At 31.8% G+C, this 19,472-nt stretch overlaps 1 long non-coding RNA gene and 3 pseudogenes across 3 annotated transcripts; 2 read left to right on the forward strand and 2 right to left on the reverse strand.

Moving 5' to 3' along the window:
* Positions 1-2,137: 2,137 nt before the first annotated feature.
* Positions 2,138-3,835, forward strand: LOC107024809 (annotated as a pseudogene).
* A 1-nt stretch (position 3,836) lies between these two features.
* On the reverse strand, positions 3,837-4,647 carry LOC114077941 (annotated as a pseudogene).
* A 717-nt stretch (positions 4,648-5,364) lies between these two features.
* On the reverse strand, positions 5,365-8,418 carry LOC114077942 (annotated as a pseudogene).
* A 2,282-nt stretch (positions 8,419-10,700) lies between these two features.
* On the forward strand, positions 10,701-16,409 carry LOC114077921. Of its 3 annotated transcripts, none has more exons than XR_003579309.1 (4): positions 10,701-10,885; positions 11,361-11,461; positions 13,585-13,665; positions 13,740-16,409. It is a non-coding gene; the product is annotated as an uncharacterized LOC114077921 (long non-coding RNA). The 3 variants fall into 3 exon arrangements; XR_003579310.1 differs by having other exon boundaries at positions 13,585-13,632; XR_003579308.1 differs by having other exon boundaries at positions 13,585-16,409.
* The last annotated feature ends 3,063 nt before the right edge of the window (positions 16,410-19,472 follow it).

The following is a 19,472-nucleotide window of genomic DNA, read 5'->3' on the forward strand; positions in this document are numbered from 1 at the left end:
AATTTGAGGATAGATGTTCTTGATGTGATGACTTCCAGATTTTGAGGATGATAAATATTATACTTTAGAAGTTTATTTAATTGATTACGTTAATAAGTTTTGGATCTTTCGCATTTTATTTACTATTCAAAATTGATATACTGGTAAATGTTGGGGTTTAGATTGTTGGTTCGCTCACCTAGTAAGATAAGTGTGGGTGCCACTCGCGACTCGTTTTGGGTCGTGACACAAACATGCTCTCCTCTCCCTGCCTTAGTTTCCCCCTTAAACTTTTCGAGGAAGCATGGACACGATATGAGTTGAAGCCAATTAATTAAGGTTATTGACGTTGAAGGTCATGTAAGCTTGTTTTCAAGTGTGTAGATGTTTCTTGGAGAACCTTTCTAGGAACCAAAATATGCATTGCCCCTAGGTTTGTTGGTTTCTGTTTTGATGTAATGGGTAATTTGTACAATGTTGATACTGCAAGTTAGTCTTGCTTTCCTGTGATAGGTGGATAGTATTATTGTACTTTACAATTGTTTGATACTTCCAGTCACATCAATATTACATGATAACCCTTTAACTTGATTATTTAACGAAAGATTCATAATTTCAGACCCCCCCAAAAAGCAGCAAAGAACCAATATGATTATTAAAAGACAATCTTAAATTCTGTTTGTTAGAAAAAAAATTAAGGATATCAAGAATAACACTAACAATACTAGCATTACTACCATATAAAGATTTCAAATTTGTACTTTCAGTGAAATGCATAGGGATTTGCCAAGGAGAGAGTCTATCATTTTCACTAATGCTTAAAGTTACTAAACTGGAAACCCCAAAAGGAAATAGTTGACCAAATATTTTTGTTTTACTTAATTGAAAAATATCTCCTCTTTGTCTATTGTTTTGTCTAGAATTAGCGGGAGCTTGTCAAATGGTTGGTAACACTTGTTTGTGTTAATTTGAAAAACATATGGAAAGGATATGTAAATGAGACAATACATATATATTTGGAATAACATTGTTTCATGTTCTGTCTGAACTTTCTCCCTGCGCTCAAACGTTTTGTTCCAATGGATAACGTGAAAATGTAGGTTTAAGTTGCTTTGAAAGTTGATTTTTCTATAGAAAAATAGAGTTTAACTGTATGACAACTAGGTCATTGTTTAGGCTGCTTGCGTTGAAGTTGATAAGTTGTGTCTGGATTTGGAATCATAAGTGGTCATTGTTGTAATTCATCTTTAATTCAACTGATTACTACCTTGCTTTCACACTTAGTATGTGAAATTCATCTTTAATTCAATTTTAGTATGTAGTAACACATTTTTTATTCATATTTAATGCATATGCAGGATCGTATATTCTGGAAACATCCGAATGTTGTGTATATTGCGAGTAGGTGGTCGTCTTACACTAATCATTGTGTCATTGACCAAATCAAATTATCTTGATAAACAACTTGAGTTGTTCAGGAATACATGTTTTGGTTACTTTCTTGACCTTCCAAAAGCAAGCACACAACTACAAGTTATTCATTGCCTTATAAATAGAGAGTTAAAACACACACCGGATGATGTGTTTGCTATTGATATAAAGAACAAAAAGTTATTTTTTGGTCTTGGAGAATTTGGGATGGTTGCCGGCTTAAATTATGTTAGTGATGACACTCCTATCGATGTTCCTGATTCTAGATGTAGTTTTTTGAGTAGTTATTTTTCGAAAAAAATCACAGTTCCAAAGAGCCATCTGCATGCATTGTTTTTAGCTAAAATATCCATAGATGATGACTCGACTGTTTCATTGACTATTCTCTATTTCATTAATGATTTTTTTATTATCATATGAGGACAACGAATATCAAATTAGCAATAGAGATTTTTACCTTGTGGAAAGTGAAAAATTTAATTCATATCCGTGGGGCTTAGATGTCAACAAGAAATTGTCTGATTCTGTGAGACATGAGCTTAAGTGAACTCATAAATACTGTAGAATCGGTGGCTTGCCTCTTGCTCTTCCAATTTGAATATTTGAGTGTTGTTCAAAAGTTGATAAAGATATAGCAATTCGGGTTGCCGACTCTATTCCAAGAATCTTGAATTGGAAGACAATTGCCGAAAGTCCATGGCAAAAATATGTTGAGAAATATCTCTTCATGCCTACAAAAAATAAGGTATTTGTACAAAGTTAGTACATTTAATTACATTGTTTATTTTAACTCAAGTTACTATATCTAATTTCATTTTGTTTATTAGATTTTTCAGTTTGAGAACATCAAACTAGTGAAGATGAAGTATCTAAATTCATGCTTCCTGAACCTCGTGATTACCATGGTGAAAATTTGAAATTGGAGCCTAAAGGATCAAGTCATGGTCTAGACATTTTGACCAATCAAGTTATATAATTGAGAAAAGAGCTTGTAAAGGTATACACAAACTTAACTTTAGGCTTTTTATTTCAAAACTATTATATTTTAATATTTGTGTTATGGTTTAATATCTACAAGGTGAATGAAAATAACAAAGCGCTTGAAGAGAAGATTGATTTATGATTTAATCAAATCAAAGAATTTGTGGTGAATTTAAACAATCAACTATTGGATGATATTTCTTTGTTGTTTGCTAAGAGTGGTGATAGCATATCTATTATCCGAGAAGTTAGGGAACCATCTAAAAAGCAGGCTGGCGAGACATTTTCGGATGGATTAGACTTTAATGGAGGTTAGTTTATATTTTCAATACATTTCCGTTATAGTCATAATATACTTTAAATATATAGTCCAATAATTTCTTCCAGTTCATGTAGAAGTGACAGGAACTCGATATTTTATTTTCTAGTTCATATTTTTGATATCTCGGTGGATTATAAAATTGATGTCATGTCACAATTTTAATATATTTTTCTTATATTATGTTAGTTACATATACAACATTCTTTCCCTATGTTAATGCATCTGTAAATGAATCAAGAGGGCATGATCCTCATGTTATGGGATCAAATCAAAATGAAGAATCTCAAGTGCTTAAAGCTTCAGTTAGATTTGTTGACGTTGGAAATTTTGAAAGAGAATCAAGTAAAGTAGGTAAATGAGGGTTTTATAAAAATATATTACATATTTCATATATTTTAATTCAAATATCTTATTTTAAATGTTCATGTTATGTACAGATGAAGATGTTGCACGAATTGCTATTGAAAAGGTTTTGTCAAAGGTTGTTGCTGATATACATGATATTAATTTTCTTAACTTCAAATAAACTTCTTTTGTTTTATTTTAATAACAATATTAAAATATTTATTTTGCTTACAGTCCAAGAGACAACTAATATGAATATAGTTGGCGCAACCTGATGGTAATGTAATCAACAAAGTTAACATAAATAAGTGTTGCATCTGTTGATTGTAAATTAATCAATATGTCTTATATGCAGATGCAACAGAGGATTGTCAAAAATCTTTGCATACTTTTGATGACTTTATTTTTCTTGATGAAGATCTTTCTCATATCAATAGGATTGAAGAATCTTATCTTAGAAAAAAAAAGAGCCCCTATTGATCAAAATAAAAAGAAAGCGACACCGAAGAAATGAGGCAAAAAGAAAAATCCAGAAAAGTTAATAACATCTTCGTTCAAATAACATTTCAAATATGGAGGAACTTTATGTGTTATACGTCATTTTTTTTGAGACAAAACATCCTTTTTCATATGCAACCAGAGGAGATAATGAATCTAATTCGATNACATAACATTTCAAATATGGAGGAACTTTATGTGTTATACGTCAGTTTTTTTGAGACAAAACATCCTTTTTCATATGCAACCAGAGGAGATAATGAATCTAATTCGATCGATTCATTATCTCCTCCGATTGCGTATGAAAAAGTATATTTTGTCTGAAAAAACTGACATGTAACACATAAAGTTCCTCTAGATTCAAAATATTGTGTGAAGGGAGATGTTATTAACTTTCCTGGATTTTTCTTTTTGCCTTGTTTCTTCAGTGTCGCTTTCTTTTTGTTTTGATCAACAAGGGGCTCTTTTTTTTAGATAAGATTCTTCAGTCCTATTGATATGAGAAAGATCTTCATCAAGAAAAATAAAGTCATCAAGGGTATGCAAAGGTTTTTGACAATCCTTTGTTGCATCTGCATATAATAGACATATTGATTAATTTACAATCAACAAATGCAACACTTATTTATATTGGCTTTGTTGATTACATTACCATTAGGTTGCGACCAACTGTATTCACATCAGCTGCCTATTGAACTGTAAGCAAAATAAATATTTTAATAATGTTATTAAAATAAAACGAAAGAAGTTCATTTGAAGTTAAGAGCATTAATACAATTTATATCAGCAACAATCTTTCACATAACTTTTTCAATAGCAATTCCTGCAACAATTTCATCTGTACATAACAAGAACATTTAAAATAAGAGAGTTGAATTAAAATATATGAAATATGTAATATATTTGTATAAAACCCTTCATTACCTAATTTACTTGATACTCTTTCAAAATTTTCAACGTCAACAAATCTAACTGAAACTTTAAGCACGTGAAATTCTTCATTTTAATTTGATCCCATGACATGAGCATTATGCCCTCTTGATTCATTTACAAATGCATTAGGGAGAGAATGTTGTATATGTAATTAACATATTATAAGAAAAACATATTAAAATTGTGACATGACATCAATTCTGTAATCCACCGAGAGATCAGAAAGATGAACTAGAAAATGAAATATCGAGTTCCTGTCACTTCCACATGAACTGGAAGAAGTTACTAGACTATATGTTAAAAGTATATTATGAGTATAACAGAAATGCATTGAAAATATAAACAAACATCCATTAAAATCTAATCCACCCGAAAATATCTCGCCAGCGTGCTTCTTAGATGGTTCCCTGACTTCTCAGATAACAGAGCTGTTACCACCACTCTTAGCAAACAACAAAGAAATATCTTCCAATAATTGTTTTTTTGATTCACCACAAATTCCTTGATTTGATTCGTAAATCAATCTTCTCTTCAAGTTCTTTGTTATTTTCATTCACCTTATAATAGATATTAAACTATAACACAAATATTAAAATATAACAATTTTGAAATAAAAGCCTAAAGTCAAGTTTGTGTATACCTTTACAAGCTCTTTTCTCAATTCTATAACTTTATTGGTCAAAATGTCTAGACCATGACTTGATACTTTAGGCTATAATTTCAAAATCTCAGCATGGTAATAACGAGGTTCAGCAAGCCGGAATTTAGATACTTCATCTTCACTAGCCACTATGTTTTCAAACTGAATAATCAAATAAACAAAATAAAATTAGATATAGTAACTTGAGTTGAAATAAACAATGTTATCAAATGTATTAACTTTGTAAAAATATCTTATTTTTTGTAGTCATGAAGAGATATTTCTCGACATATTTTTGCCATGGACTTTCGAAAATTATTTTCCCATTCAAGTTTCTTGGAATTGAGTCAGCAACCGGAATAGTTATATCTTCTCGATCATCAACTTTTGAACAACTCAAATATCCAAATTTGAAGAGCAAGAGGCAAGCCACCGATTCTATAGTATTTATGGGTTGACTTAAGCTCATGTCTCACAGAATCAAACAACTTCTTGTAGGCATCTAAACCTCCACAGATATGAATTAAATTTTTTTCTTTACACAAGGTAAAAATCTCTATTGCTAATTTGGTATTCATTGTCCTCATATGAAAATAAAAAATCATCAATGAAGTAGAGAACAACCAATGAAACAGCCGAGTAATCATCTATGCACTTTTAGCTAAAAATAATGCACGTAGATGACTCTTTAGAACTGTGATTATTTTTGGAAAATAACTACTCAACAAACTACATCTAGAATCGGAAACATTAATAGGAGTGACATCACTAACACAATTTAAGCCGGTAACTATTCAAAATTCTCTAAGACCAAAATTAACTTTTTGTTATTTATTTCAATAGCAAACACATCATCTGGTGTGTGTTTTAACTCTATTTATAAGGCAATGAATAACTTGTAGTTGTGTGCTCGCTTTTGGAAAATCAAGAAAGTACCCAAAACATGTATTCCTGAACAACTCAAGTTGTTTATCAGATAAAGATAGTTTGATTTGGTCAATGACACTATGACTCGCAATATACGCAACATCCGGATATTTCCAAAATTTATGATCCTGCATATGCATTAAACATGAATTAAAAATGTGTAGCTACATATTAAAGTTGAATTAAAGGTGAATTTCACATACTATGTGTGAAAGCAAGGTAGTAATCAGTTGAATTAAAGATGAATTAAAGATGAATTACAACATTGACCACTTTTGATTCCAAATCTAAACAGAACTTATCAACTTCAACACAAGCAGCCTAAACAATTATCTAGTTGTCATACAGTAAACTCTATTTTTCTATCGAAAAACCAACTTTCAGAGCAACTTAAACCTACATTTCCACGTTATTCGTTGGAACAAAACGTTTGAGTACAGGGTAAAAGATCAAACAGAACATGAAACAATGTTATTCCAAATATATGATGTGTCATCTCATTTACACATCTTTTCCATCTGTTTTCCAAATTAATACGAACAAGTGTTACCAACTATTTAACAAACTCCCGCTAATTCTAGACAAAACAATAGACAAAGAGGAGATATTTTATTAATTAAGTAAAACAAAAATATTTGGTTCACTATTTCCTTTTGGGGTTTCCACTTTAGTAACTTTAAGCATTAGTGAAAATGGTAGACTCTCTCCTTAGAAAATCTTTATGTATTTAACTGAAAGTACAAATTGGGATCTTTATATGGTAGTAATGCTAGTATTGTTAGTGTTATTCCTGATATCCTCAATGTTTTTTCTAATTAACAGAGTTTAGATTGTCTTAAAATAATTATACTGGTTCTTTGCCTGCTTTTTGAGGGGTTCTGAAGTTATGAATCTTTGATTAAATAATTAAGTTATAGGGTTATCATGTATTATTGATGTGACTGAAAGAATCACACAATTGTACAGTACAATAATACTGTCCAACTATCACAGGAAAGAAAGACTAACTTGTTGTATTAACATTGTACAAATTACACATTATATCAAAACGAAAACCAACAAACCTAGGGGCAATGCATATTATGCTTCCCAGAAAGGTTCTCCAAGAAATATATACACACTTGAAAACAATTTTACATGACCTTCAACGTCAATAACCTTCATTATTTGGCTTCAACTCATATCGTGTTTATGTCCCCTCGAAAAGTTTAAGGGGGAAACTAAGGCAGAGAGAGGGGAGCATGTTTGATCTTGAGTTTGTATCCTAAATGAATTGCAACACCAACACATTGTACATTCACAAGACAATTCACACTCATTAAGAAATCCAAATTTCTACTTCCTAAAACAATAGGAGGCTGGAAAAGTTACCCTTCTCTGTAACAGATGCACAAATCATTTTATAATGTCATTATACTATTTAATATTACCATATCAAAATGAATTAGGGACCCAAACTCTTTGCATCTAGTAACTAAATGTATAGAACATGGTTCATTGGTGTCATTTCTAACGGTGTGATCTTTGTATTTAGCCAATTGCCAAGGCATATAGACATTGTATTAGTATTATTTGTTACAGAATACACATGTAATGCTTAATACCTGAATTCAGACTTGACACAGATTGGACTTCATTTGAGAGTTTTTTTAATAGTAAAATACTATGAGTCCGATATATAACATCCTAATATATTCAATACACTAGGACATTCAATTCCCAAACTAGTTAAGGTTAGCACTCGGAATCCTATTAATCAAGCAAATGCAAAACCTGCTCTATTCATTTTTTGCCATACTAAAGTTCAATTAAAGAATTAATTTCACATACTACATCTCAAAAACAAGGCAGTAATCAGCATACAATCATTGCTAAACAACAAATAACTAAGAAAAACACATAAACATATATTCAAAATATTAGCACATACCAGATATCTACTCTCTGGTAGAATGACATTTTTGGGCAACCGATTTCGTGTTTTTCCATCCTTCACTGGCTTCATCTTCTCCGGTCCATCTTTATTTTTCAAATATTTTGACTGAAGTTGAGGAGGTAAATCCTCAAAATCGTCATCATTGTCCACGAGTTTCTTCGACGTAGATGTCAAATCAACACATCTTTTTTTTTATTTCTTCACATTTTCACCTCTTTAACTCATTTTTTTACCTTTGTTCTGCTCACCCGATACTTGTGAGATTCCCAAACTAAAACTTGGACCGTCATTAACTTCATCCATAGCAGTATGAGATGAAACTTGACCCTTCTTTCGACTTCTTCAATAAATTTTTGGATTCGAAGTATCAACATCACTAAGTAGCCGCAGACTTCTTCTAGGCGACTTTCCTTTACTTTCTTCCATTAGAATTTGTGCAGAAAAATGGAGAAGAATGAACAAGAAACCCTAATTTTTTAGACGGACAAGGAGAAAGAAAACAGAGAGAGAGGATATGAGCGAGTACGTTTTTGCATAGTTTAAAAATTGAATGAAAAAGGAATAAATGTGTTGTAAAATTGTTTTAAGTTAGTATGACTAAATGTTGACAAAAATGGTAATAAAATAAAAATATACTTAAAATTGATAATTATAAAATAAAAGACCTTTGTTTATGTAATTTTTGCATATTTTAATATGTTATTTTACCCAAAATATATTTCTTATAGAATATTATTACAAAATATTTCAGTATAGATGTTTTATAGGAGTATATTATTAAGAATGTAACCTTATTCTGAATGTCACTGTTATTATAAGTAGAATGTTGTTATAGAAATTAAAATACACTGCATAAATTCGATTTCGAATAAAATCTATGTCATTTTTGTAAGAAAGAATTTAGAAGCAATCGATGGAAACATATGATGATAATGACTTGAACAAAAATCCCATTGTTTATCTTCCTAGTAATATTGTTGATAAAATTTCATATTTTTTACCAATATTAAAGCATGATATTTCTTCTTCTATTGTAGCTAAATCGTTTCAAAATTTATAGTCATATGCTCATAATTTTTATTTTGAGATAAATTGTTCCTTAAGACATCCCGAAAATAAATAATATCATAAGCAAGTCAATACTCGCCATATATTCAAGTAAGGCAAGTACATCTATTGTCCTATATATATTTTATCTAAATAATTATATAAGATATTATCAATACTTAAAGATCTCTTTACTACCTCTCAAGGAAAAATTCATCTCAAAATATTTGTCAAAATATAAAAATTGAGAGCGTATAAATAAGAATTTAGAAACGATTTACCAACAATAGATGAAGAAATCATGACATGCTTAATAGATAAAAAATAATGAAAATTCTATCAACAAAATCATTAGGAGGAATAGAGGATAAACAATAAGATTATTATTGGAGCCATCATTACCATTTCTTTACATAGAGTTTCTTCTAAATAATTTTTATTAGATGAAGCTTTCANAGTCATTAGGAGGAATAGAGGATAAACAATAAGATTATTATTGGAGCCATCCATCATTACCATTTCTTTACATAGAGTTTCTTCTAAATAATTTTTATTAGATGAAGCTTTCATCAACTTTTTTTTTTCTAAATTAGAAAAAAAATATTCAGACATGATATACAGAAAATATTAAAGCAAAGTGTGAGAATACAATGGGAGTAACTTGTATATTTATAGGGAGAGAATTGCAAGATGCTTTATAGATTTTAAATGCATTTAATAAGTTTCCTTAAAATGTAATGCGTATCTTTGGAAAGTTAAAAAAATAGAATATAATCAAATTTCATTTATGAGGCAGTCTATAATAATAGGTAGTTTAAAATTACTTAGAAGGCCCTCATTTATAGCATTTTCTATGATTTAGTGGCCGAAATAAATCAGATTATATAATTGAATATAAAATATGGAAAATAGTATAAATAGCAAAAACAATTGCTTTAATAAATGTTACTCCCTTCTACTAATTTTATGTGAGGTAGTTTGATTCATTACAGATTTTAAGAAAGACAAAAAGATTTTTAAAATTTGTGGTCAAAAATAAATAGACATAATACATAAACATATCCTTAACTTGGCGTCAGTTGACAATTAATGACCCTTAGCTTTAAATTTGCACAAGTAGACACTTAAACTTGTATAAAATTGAACAAATTGACACATTCATCATACATGACAGCCTGCATGAAACTTTTGTATCTGACGTGTATCATGCCATGTAGGTCACGTGTGTCTACTTGTTCAATTTTATACAAGTTCAAGTGTCTCACTACTAGAAATTTGACTTACTGCAACGCTTATGTAGCAACGGTTATACTATCGTAGCAATACCTCACCTATTACAATTGTTATAACCGTGACCAAATATCCTTGAATCTAATAGAACAATTCTTAAAATAAACTGTTGCATCTTCCCTATAACCGTCTCTATAAAGAATCTATAGCAAAAAGTTTTAGAACTGTTGCGATAGATAACTCTATGGCAACAGTTATTTTTAGAAAAATAATTTTGATTTTTTAGCTCTGTTGCGATAGATAACTCTATGGCAACAGTTATTTTTAGAAAAATAATTTTGATTTTTTAGCCCTAAATATATTTCCCTCCAATATAATTTGGCAAGATATATTAGTCCCTTATTAAATTTCTAGTAAAAGAAAAAGAAAAACCCTTATTTTCAGAACCTTTCATCCAAGAGCGATGTGAGAGCATTTCTGAAGCTTTTCTTGAAAAAAAAATGGCATCTCTAGGTGAAGGTCGTTGGTGAGTGAAGCTGTTGGTGAAGCTCGTTCAGGAAAACAACAAGGAACAGCCAGCTCGTTTTTTTGTGTAGTTTGTTAATTCGTCTTAAAGGTGAACAATGTTTAAGTTTTCTATGCTAGTTCATGATTTCTAAGTCCCCATAAAATTTTTTTGAAAAATCTTAAAGAATAATTTATGGGTTAGTCTTAAATCTATGTTATTTGCTCTAATATAGGTAGTATATAGACTTCCTTGTTTGATTATGTGATATATAGTGAAACAGGAAAAGAAAACACTCCGAATTTGAAGTTATAGTTGAGTATTTAGGGTTAAACATGAAGTGGATTTAAGGTTAAACTTGAAGAGGATTTGGGATTGAGTAATGTTCTAGATTCAAAACATTAATGCTTTCTGGTTGTCTATGCTATATGCAAGCTGACACACTATGCCTAATGACTTTAAGATAAGCTAAATTGCTATTAAATATGTCCTCTTTATTGTTTAAGAGTTGTCTTGTCTTTATTGAAATGAATTTGATGGAAAATCTTTGAGGGCATGGTTATAAAATAATGTATTTGCATTGCAGAAGTCACAAAAGATACAAGAAGCCAACTCTTGGTAAAGTAGAACTGTAGAAGAATCGGTTAGAAACTCTGTGTTCTCGTCTCAGTGTCGCTGCGTAAAAAGGTAATCCTTTTGACCTCTACTTGTTTTAGCCGATATTTTGTTTTGATAATATGAAGCTTATTCTCCTTCGCTCCAATGCTTCTTTTATTCTTTTGTTATGCGGAATTCGAGATAATACGAGAAAATATAAACGCTAAAAACAAGACAACAGATTTACGTGGTTCACCAATAAATTGGCTACGTCCACGGGAAGAGGGAGAGCAGTTTTATTAAGGAGAGGCAAGAACAGAATTACAGAATAGGGTTTGCCATAGCGTCTATATATAGTGCTAAGCTACGCCCTAACAGGCTTGGGCCCAACAGCGAGACCCCCGTCCTTTCCGTTTGTAACGGGTCCGATTCAAGGCATTCAACATCTTTGATTACTGTTGATGCCTAGTGGTGGATTGTTTGATTTCAAATTGAGTGTGTCTGAGTTGGTGGATAATCTATTGTCTTGTGTTTGTTGTTGTTATGTTCGTGAAAGATATGGCTTTAATCACTAGTTCCGTCGAATTGTTTAGTCATTTATGTTTTAGGAGTTATCTATCGATTTTATTTAACTTTCTGATGATACTGATTCTGATTTTGAGTAGAGAGGATGTTAGCTGCTGTTGCTTATTTCAAAAATTTGAAGTGTTCCCGTAAAATCTTCATTTAGTCATGTGTTGATTTCTAGGCCTTTTAAAACCAATGAACTTGTTGGTTTCTTGTAAACTTGGCCGCTGCTAACAAATCAAAACTGCCTTCTATGCACTAACTAATTAATTTTCTATGTTTTATTGTTTCTTTTCATTCTTGTATCTCATATTGCCATGCACTTTTGTTATTATTGACTGCTATTTAGTAATAGTAACTTCTTTCTCCTAATCTACTTAAGTTTTGATAGTTAGAATCACCCGATAGCAAGTTATGGCTGGTGCATAGAAATCCCTAGAATATAAACAATCCAGGAATGTGTTGCAACACAGGCACATTGCACATTGGCTACTAGGGTTCACAAGCTAACTCCCCTAGAAATCAGTACCACCACAGTGGATGACACATCATTACCAACCAAAAAAAGGCACATTGTTGAAGTAGGAAAATAACTCATCTGGATGATCAAGTACTGAATCTCTATTTTCCTGGTTTTCACATCTTGTGCACAACTGGAGTTAATCTATAACATAAAGAGATAAGGTGGTCTCTGTACAGAATCTGGTTAGCAGAATACAAAGAACACCTACAAGTTAAAATACTTAAGGTGTTTCAAACCTTGCAAATGCTGCTTAAGAAAAAAAAAGATGGTGTTGTCCTAAATAAGGTGCTACTAGTTAATCACAAACTGAGATTCCTTCTAGTAGCTTCCATCTTCAACAAGATATCTTTGATGTTATTTTCCATTCTCATTTTCATATTGAAGTACTCCTGATAAGTTCTTTCTAAAGACTGCAACTCTTCCAACTTCTGTTTCTGCATATCCTCAGCTTTAGACAATCGCAACTTTGTGATTCGAGTTACATATTCTTCTTCAATTCTCTCACTCTTAGTTCCACCAATCCGTTTCAGAGCATCAGCCTCTCTCCTAGCTTCATCTGCTTATGCTTGGAACATTTTAGCTTCTGCTTGCTTGATTCTAACAATGTTGTCTAGTTCATCAAATACTGCTCCCTTTTCCATACTTGCAAGTATGATTCCCAAACCTCTCAAGCCTTTCAGTGCAAAAGCCCTTTAGAGCAACAAGATGACGATGATGCAGTCGAGCAAGCAGTTCTATTTCTCTGCAAAACTCATCCTCAGGCTGCTCAGAAACCTTGTTCATTCTCTTCTGCTACCACAGAACCATCCTTAAATTCATCTTTAATTTGTATATGCCAAATCCTTTCTGCTACTGAAATTTCCAATCAGATTGTACACTTTATGCAATCTATTTGAGCTTGCCCTTATTGCTAGGTATAATCTATGTTATTTTTTCTAATATAGGTCTGCCATATAATTTATATTCTTTTCTCTAATATAGGTCTGCCATATAATCTATGTTATTTTCTCTAATCTAGTCTGTCCTTTTTTCTTTGAAATTTGTTTTAGCAAGCCTTTTGTCATTCATTTGAATTAAGTTTCTTAAATGGTAGGATCTTCTAATAACTTTAACTTGTCAACAGGGATCTACTATTAATGCTGTCAATTTTTGGTGTTGAATTGATATGAAGGTTTGACATTCGATGAATCTAAAAGTTCGAAATGTTAAGTACTGTCGATATTGCTTGTACTCATGAAATTATTTGTCTTTAATGTTTTGCTCATGTCATGCATGTAGGATATATATGCAATGGATTTGGGAGATAAAAGTTGGATGAATCTCCGAAGATCCACCAATGAATATATTCATGGAGTTAGTGATTTTCTTGATAAAGCATTTGAACGGGCTTCCCAAGGAAATGAAATATTGTGTCCTTGTAAGAAGTGTTTTAATCATAATTTGCATTGTCGAAATATGGTAGAGGATCACTTGATTTGTCATGGATTTATTCATGGATACACCAAATGGGTTTTTCATGGAGAAGGATTTTTCTCAAGAAATACGCCACATCCAACCAATGATGAAGACACTTCTAACATGCATGACGACATTGATATACTACTTCATGATACTTTTAGAGATGTAGTAGATGACCAGAGACATGAAGGAGTGAGAGAGGGGCCACCTGAAGATGCAAAGAGATTTTTTAAATTAGTGGAGGAAGGGAAAGAAGAGTTGTACCCGGGGTGTAAGAATTTTTCTAAGTTGAGTTTTACCATCCGGTTATACTTGTTTAAATGCATTCACAAGTTGACTGATGTGGAATTTTCAGATTTGCTGCACTTGATAAGAGAGGCGTTTCCATTTGCTCAGATACCCAAGTCGTTTACAAGGCAAAAAAGGTCATAAATGATTTGGATTTTCATTATGAGAAAATCCATGCTTGCACTAACGATCGCATGTTATTTTGGAATTATAATGCAACATTAGATAATTGCTCTGTATGTGGAGCTTCAAGATGGAAGAATGTTCGTAATGACTTAACTAATAAGGTCACTAAAATACCAGTGAAGGTTTTAAGGTACTTTCCTTTAAAGCCTAGACTTCAGAGGATATTCATGTGTTTGAAAACTTCTGTAGCTATGAGATAGCATGATACTGAATGACTTAAAGATGGAAATTTAAGACATCCTGCAGATGGTGAAGCTTGGAAGGGTTTTGATTTCTTGCATCCTCACTTTGCTAATGATTTTCGTGATGTTAGATTGGGTCTTTCAAGTGATGGTTTCAATCCGTTCAGAACTATGAACATTTCCCATAGCACATGGCCAGTTATGTTGATGAACTATAATTTATCACCATGGACTTGCATGAAGTCAGAGAATATTATGTTGTCAATGATTATTACAGGTCCATCATCTCCGGGAAATGACATAGATGTATACTTGCAACCACTGATTGCGGAGTTGAAGGAACTATGGGAAGTGGGAGTTGAAACATATGATGTTGTAACTAATCAAACATTTCAAATGCGTGCAACTTTATTATAGACAATTAGTAATTTTCCAGCTCTAGCAATGTTTTCTGGATGGAGCACCAAGGGGAGATGGGCAATGCTCCACTTGTAATCATAATACTTGTTCTCAATATCTCAAACATAGTCGTAAGATGTGTTACTTGGGTCATCAGACATTTTTCCCTCCTGATCTTCCATTCAGAAGAGATAAAAAATCATTCAATGGTAAAGAGGAGCATAAAGTTGCACCTACTCTATTGTCAGGGGCACAAGTTCTTGAAGAGCTTCATGAATTCAATAATGTTTTTGGAAAGAACAAAAAGAAAAGAAAACGAAAGAATGATGGTCCATGGAAAAAAATCCATATTTTTTGAGTTGCCGTATTGGGCAACAAACAAATTGAGGCACAATCTTGATGTGATGCACATAGAGAAGAATATTTGTGACAGTTTGCTTGGGACTTTATTGGATATACTTGGAAAGTCCAAAGATCATACAAATTCTCGCTATGACTTGTTGAAATGGGGATACGTAAAGAGCTACAACCTCTAAAAGATTGTGATACAGGAAATATCCATCTAGCTAAAGCTTGTTTCTCTATGACACCAGATGAGAAAAAGTTATTTTGCATTCTAAAAGATGCCAAATTACCAAAAGGGTGTGCTTCTAACATATCAAGTCGCGTGCAAATTGAAGATATGAAAGTCTCAGGATACAAAAGTCATGATGCTCATTTCATAATGCATTACTTGCTCCAGGTTGCAGTCAGAAAAGTGTTACCCAAGAATGTAGTCATGGTCTTGATTAGATTGGGGAATTTTTTTAGAGCCATATGTAGCAAGGTAATAAGAAGAAGCGATCTTGATAAGATGAAAGCAGAAATCATAGATATTGAATGCGAGCTTGAAAAGATTTTTACTCTATATTTTTTTGATATAATGACACATTTGTCTATCCATCTAGTAGATGAAATTAAGCTTGGAGGCCCGACTCATTTGCGTTGAATGTATTCTACTGAGAGAACTATGTGTGACTTCAAGGGGCTCGTTCATAATCGAAAAAATCCAGAAGGATCAATAGTAGAAGGTTTTTCGGGTGTAGATTGTTTGAACTTCATTTCAATATACCTACCTAATACAGTGAAAACTAAATTAAGTATGTATCAAACAGATAATGATGAGGACATTCATACAGAGGAAGGTGGTGTTTCACCTTTATTTCCTAAGACAGGTCATCGAATAGGAAATGAGAATATAAGGAAAGGCAAGATATTAATATGGAGCAACATGAGTTTGAAGCACATCGATATACTTTTTTCAATACCGGAGATGAACAAGTAGAGGCATTTATCAAGTAAGATAAAATAGTCGTTTGTTTTTAAACTTCATTTAGATTTTATGATAATGTATTTCAAATTGAATTTCATTTATAAATACATATTAATTACATTACATTACATGCTTACAGAGAACATAAGAGTTTAATTGATAATCGTACTAGAGGCAATGCATGGGTAAAAGCACAGGTCCATAGTAGAGAATTTGGTAATTGGTTTAGGGACAAAGTTAAAAATATTGAAGTGTCCAATCATTTAAAATGGCTAGCTAAAGGGCCTAACTTTGTGGCAAAAAGATATACTAGATATTTCATTAATTGATATCGATTTCATATAAAGACACGGGATGCTCCTTGCAAAACTCAGAATAGTGGAGTGACTTTGTCAGCAACAACAGATAGTTTTGCTAGTGCTAGGGACCAAAATCTTGTTGATGGAATGGTTCTCTATTATGGAATTATTCAGGATATCATTGAGATTGATTATTGGAATTACTTTAGTGTTGTACTTTTTAAATGTGATTGGTTTCATAATGAAGTCGATGAATTTTAATTGACTCGGATATATTTCAACAAAAAATGTAGTACAAATGATCCTTTTGTACTAGCATCTCAAGTGCATCAAATTTTTTATGTGGAAGACCCAATTGAGAAAAATGTTTACTATGCAAGAAACAAAATCCCAGTGGATTTGTATAATTTGGAGGAAGAGAATTATCCTAATATTGAAGAAACATTTTGGAGGGATCCTAATGATGATATTGGTTCGTCAGAAAGATTATTTGATGTAGATGTTAGATGGTCGAGAGAAGATCTTCCTGCTGATATCCTCGATGCTCCTTCCACTGCACAATATTCACAAGATGAAGCTATGGAAACATCGGAAGAGGAGGATGACTTTGATGATACTGATTGGGATTGGATGGAAGTTGATGATTAACTAAGGATCTTATGAACTTGTTCAAATACATTATATTTTTAGATTTTTTGTAGGTCACGTGTGTCTAGTTGTTCAATTTTATACAAGTTCAAATGTCTCTACTTGTGCACATCCAAAGTTAAGGGTCATAGTTACCGACTGACGCCAAGTTAAGAGTCATATTTATGTATTATGCCAAATGAATAATAAAAATTTATGTGCTTGTAAATCATTTCATTAAGGGTAAAATAGATATTTTATAGTCAAATTATTACTTAATATGGAAATGTGTCATTCTTTTTGGGGTTGACTAAAAATGAAAGTAAGTCACATAAATTGGAAAGATGGAGTATATGTTATTATAAGACAATACATATATTGGACCCTAAACTTGACTTCAAATTTTAATTTTGACCTCCAACTTTCATAGTGCACAAACAGACACTTTAACTATCCTACCTTTAAATAAATAAACACACGATTTTTGGGGCCAAAGAGTGTGAAATGCAAATGCTCCCTCGTGTATTAGTGAGTCACTCAATGGTTGTCAACTAATTAAATATTTTGCACGTCCATTTTAGAATTAAAATAAATAAATGAGAATTTGATTTGGAAGTATAAAAATATATATAAAGGGATTCATGAAGGATAAAGTTGTCATTTCAACATTTTGTTACTGTTGTGGGCCTAAAAAATTACTCCTAACTCGCGCAAAATACGTGCACATCACGCGTTTTGTCAGGTAGGACTCGCGTGTTTATTTATTAAAAGGTTGGATAGTTAAAGTGCCTATTTGTGCACTATGAAAGTTAGAGGTCAAAGTAAAAATTTGAAGTCAAATTTAGGATCTTATATATGCATTATGCCTTATTATTAATTATTGCAAGTTTGAAATTTGAATTAACATGTAGTATATATCTTTGTGTCACTACTTGAAATCGTATCATGATGACGCCTACCATAAATTCCTAGTAGGCAAGCCAAAACTCGAGATAACTTGCAATAAAAAAAACTAGAAAAATAAAAAATGCAGATGCAATAAAAATATAAGGCATAACAATACATAAGCATAACTCTTAACTTGGTTTCAGTGGACAACTATGTCTTTCAACTTTGAGTGTACACAAGTAGACACTTAAACTTGTATAAAATTGAAAAAGTAGACACACGTGTCCCACATGTCATAATACATGTAGGATGCCACGTAGGACACAAAATTACCATATAGGGTGCCATGTAGGACGAATGTGTCTATTTTTTAATTTTTATACAAGTTTAAGTGTCTATTTGTGCACATCCAAAGTTAAAGGTCATAATTGCCAACTGATGCGAAGTCAAGAATCATATTTATATATTACGCCAAAGGCTGAACCCATCGACAACCCCTTAAATTGGCACCAATTTTCACGTAGACACCTCAAGTAGGCTTTGTTCATTTTAAACACCTCAAGTAGGGGTTCGCTATGTCATTTTGACACCTTTTTGACAATAAGCTAAAATTACAAAGTGTGTAACACACTTGCGGATAACATGACATGATGACTAATTAAAGGCTGACATGTGAATTTGAATGTAAATATAATAATGTTAGAATAAATTATTAAGAAATAATAAATAAAATTACCTATTTTTCTACCATCCCACCCTACCCCTACCGCATCTGCCTCCCCAACTCTACAATCATTTTTTTGGTTCTTCTTCTAGTTATTTTTTTTAAAAAAAAATCATTAGATTTTAGGTTTTTTAATTGATTTTGAAAATTATATATGACATTCTTCTAACTTTTTTGAGAAAAAATGTGTCTTGTTCTAAAAAATCTTTTCAAATTTTAGTGTGATGATTTTTAAAAATTTTGTTCTTATAAATATTTTTAAAATTAGTGTGATAGTTTTTTATTTTATTTTTTCATATTTTGTAAGGTTTTTTTTATCATGAATTTTCATGGGGGGAGGTGAAATAAGTGGTAGGGCTAAAAAGTGAAGAAGAAGGAAAAAAATTCAAAAGAATCCAAAAAAGATCTCAAAATGGGTGCATCACACGCAATATGTCAAGTCAGCAAAAAGTGTCAAAATGACACAGCGGGACTCAACATGAGGTATCTAAGATGAACAAAGCGTAATTGAGGTGTCTAAGTGAAAATTGATGTCAATTTTAGGGGACTGTTGATGGGTTCAGCCAAGCCTTACGCCAAAATATAAAAATGGGTCCTAGCATTGATATATAGCAAGCCGTATAAAATATACAACAAGGTCCTAAAAGA

The sequence above is a fragment of the Solanum pennellii genome, chromosome 7 (assembly GCF_001406875.1).
Source record: "Solanum pennellii chromosome 7, SPENNV200".
NCBI classification, from domain to species: domain Eukaryota; kingdom Viridiplantae; phylum Streptophyta; class Magnoliopsida; order Solanales; family Solanaceae; genus Solanum; species Solanum pennellii.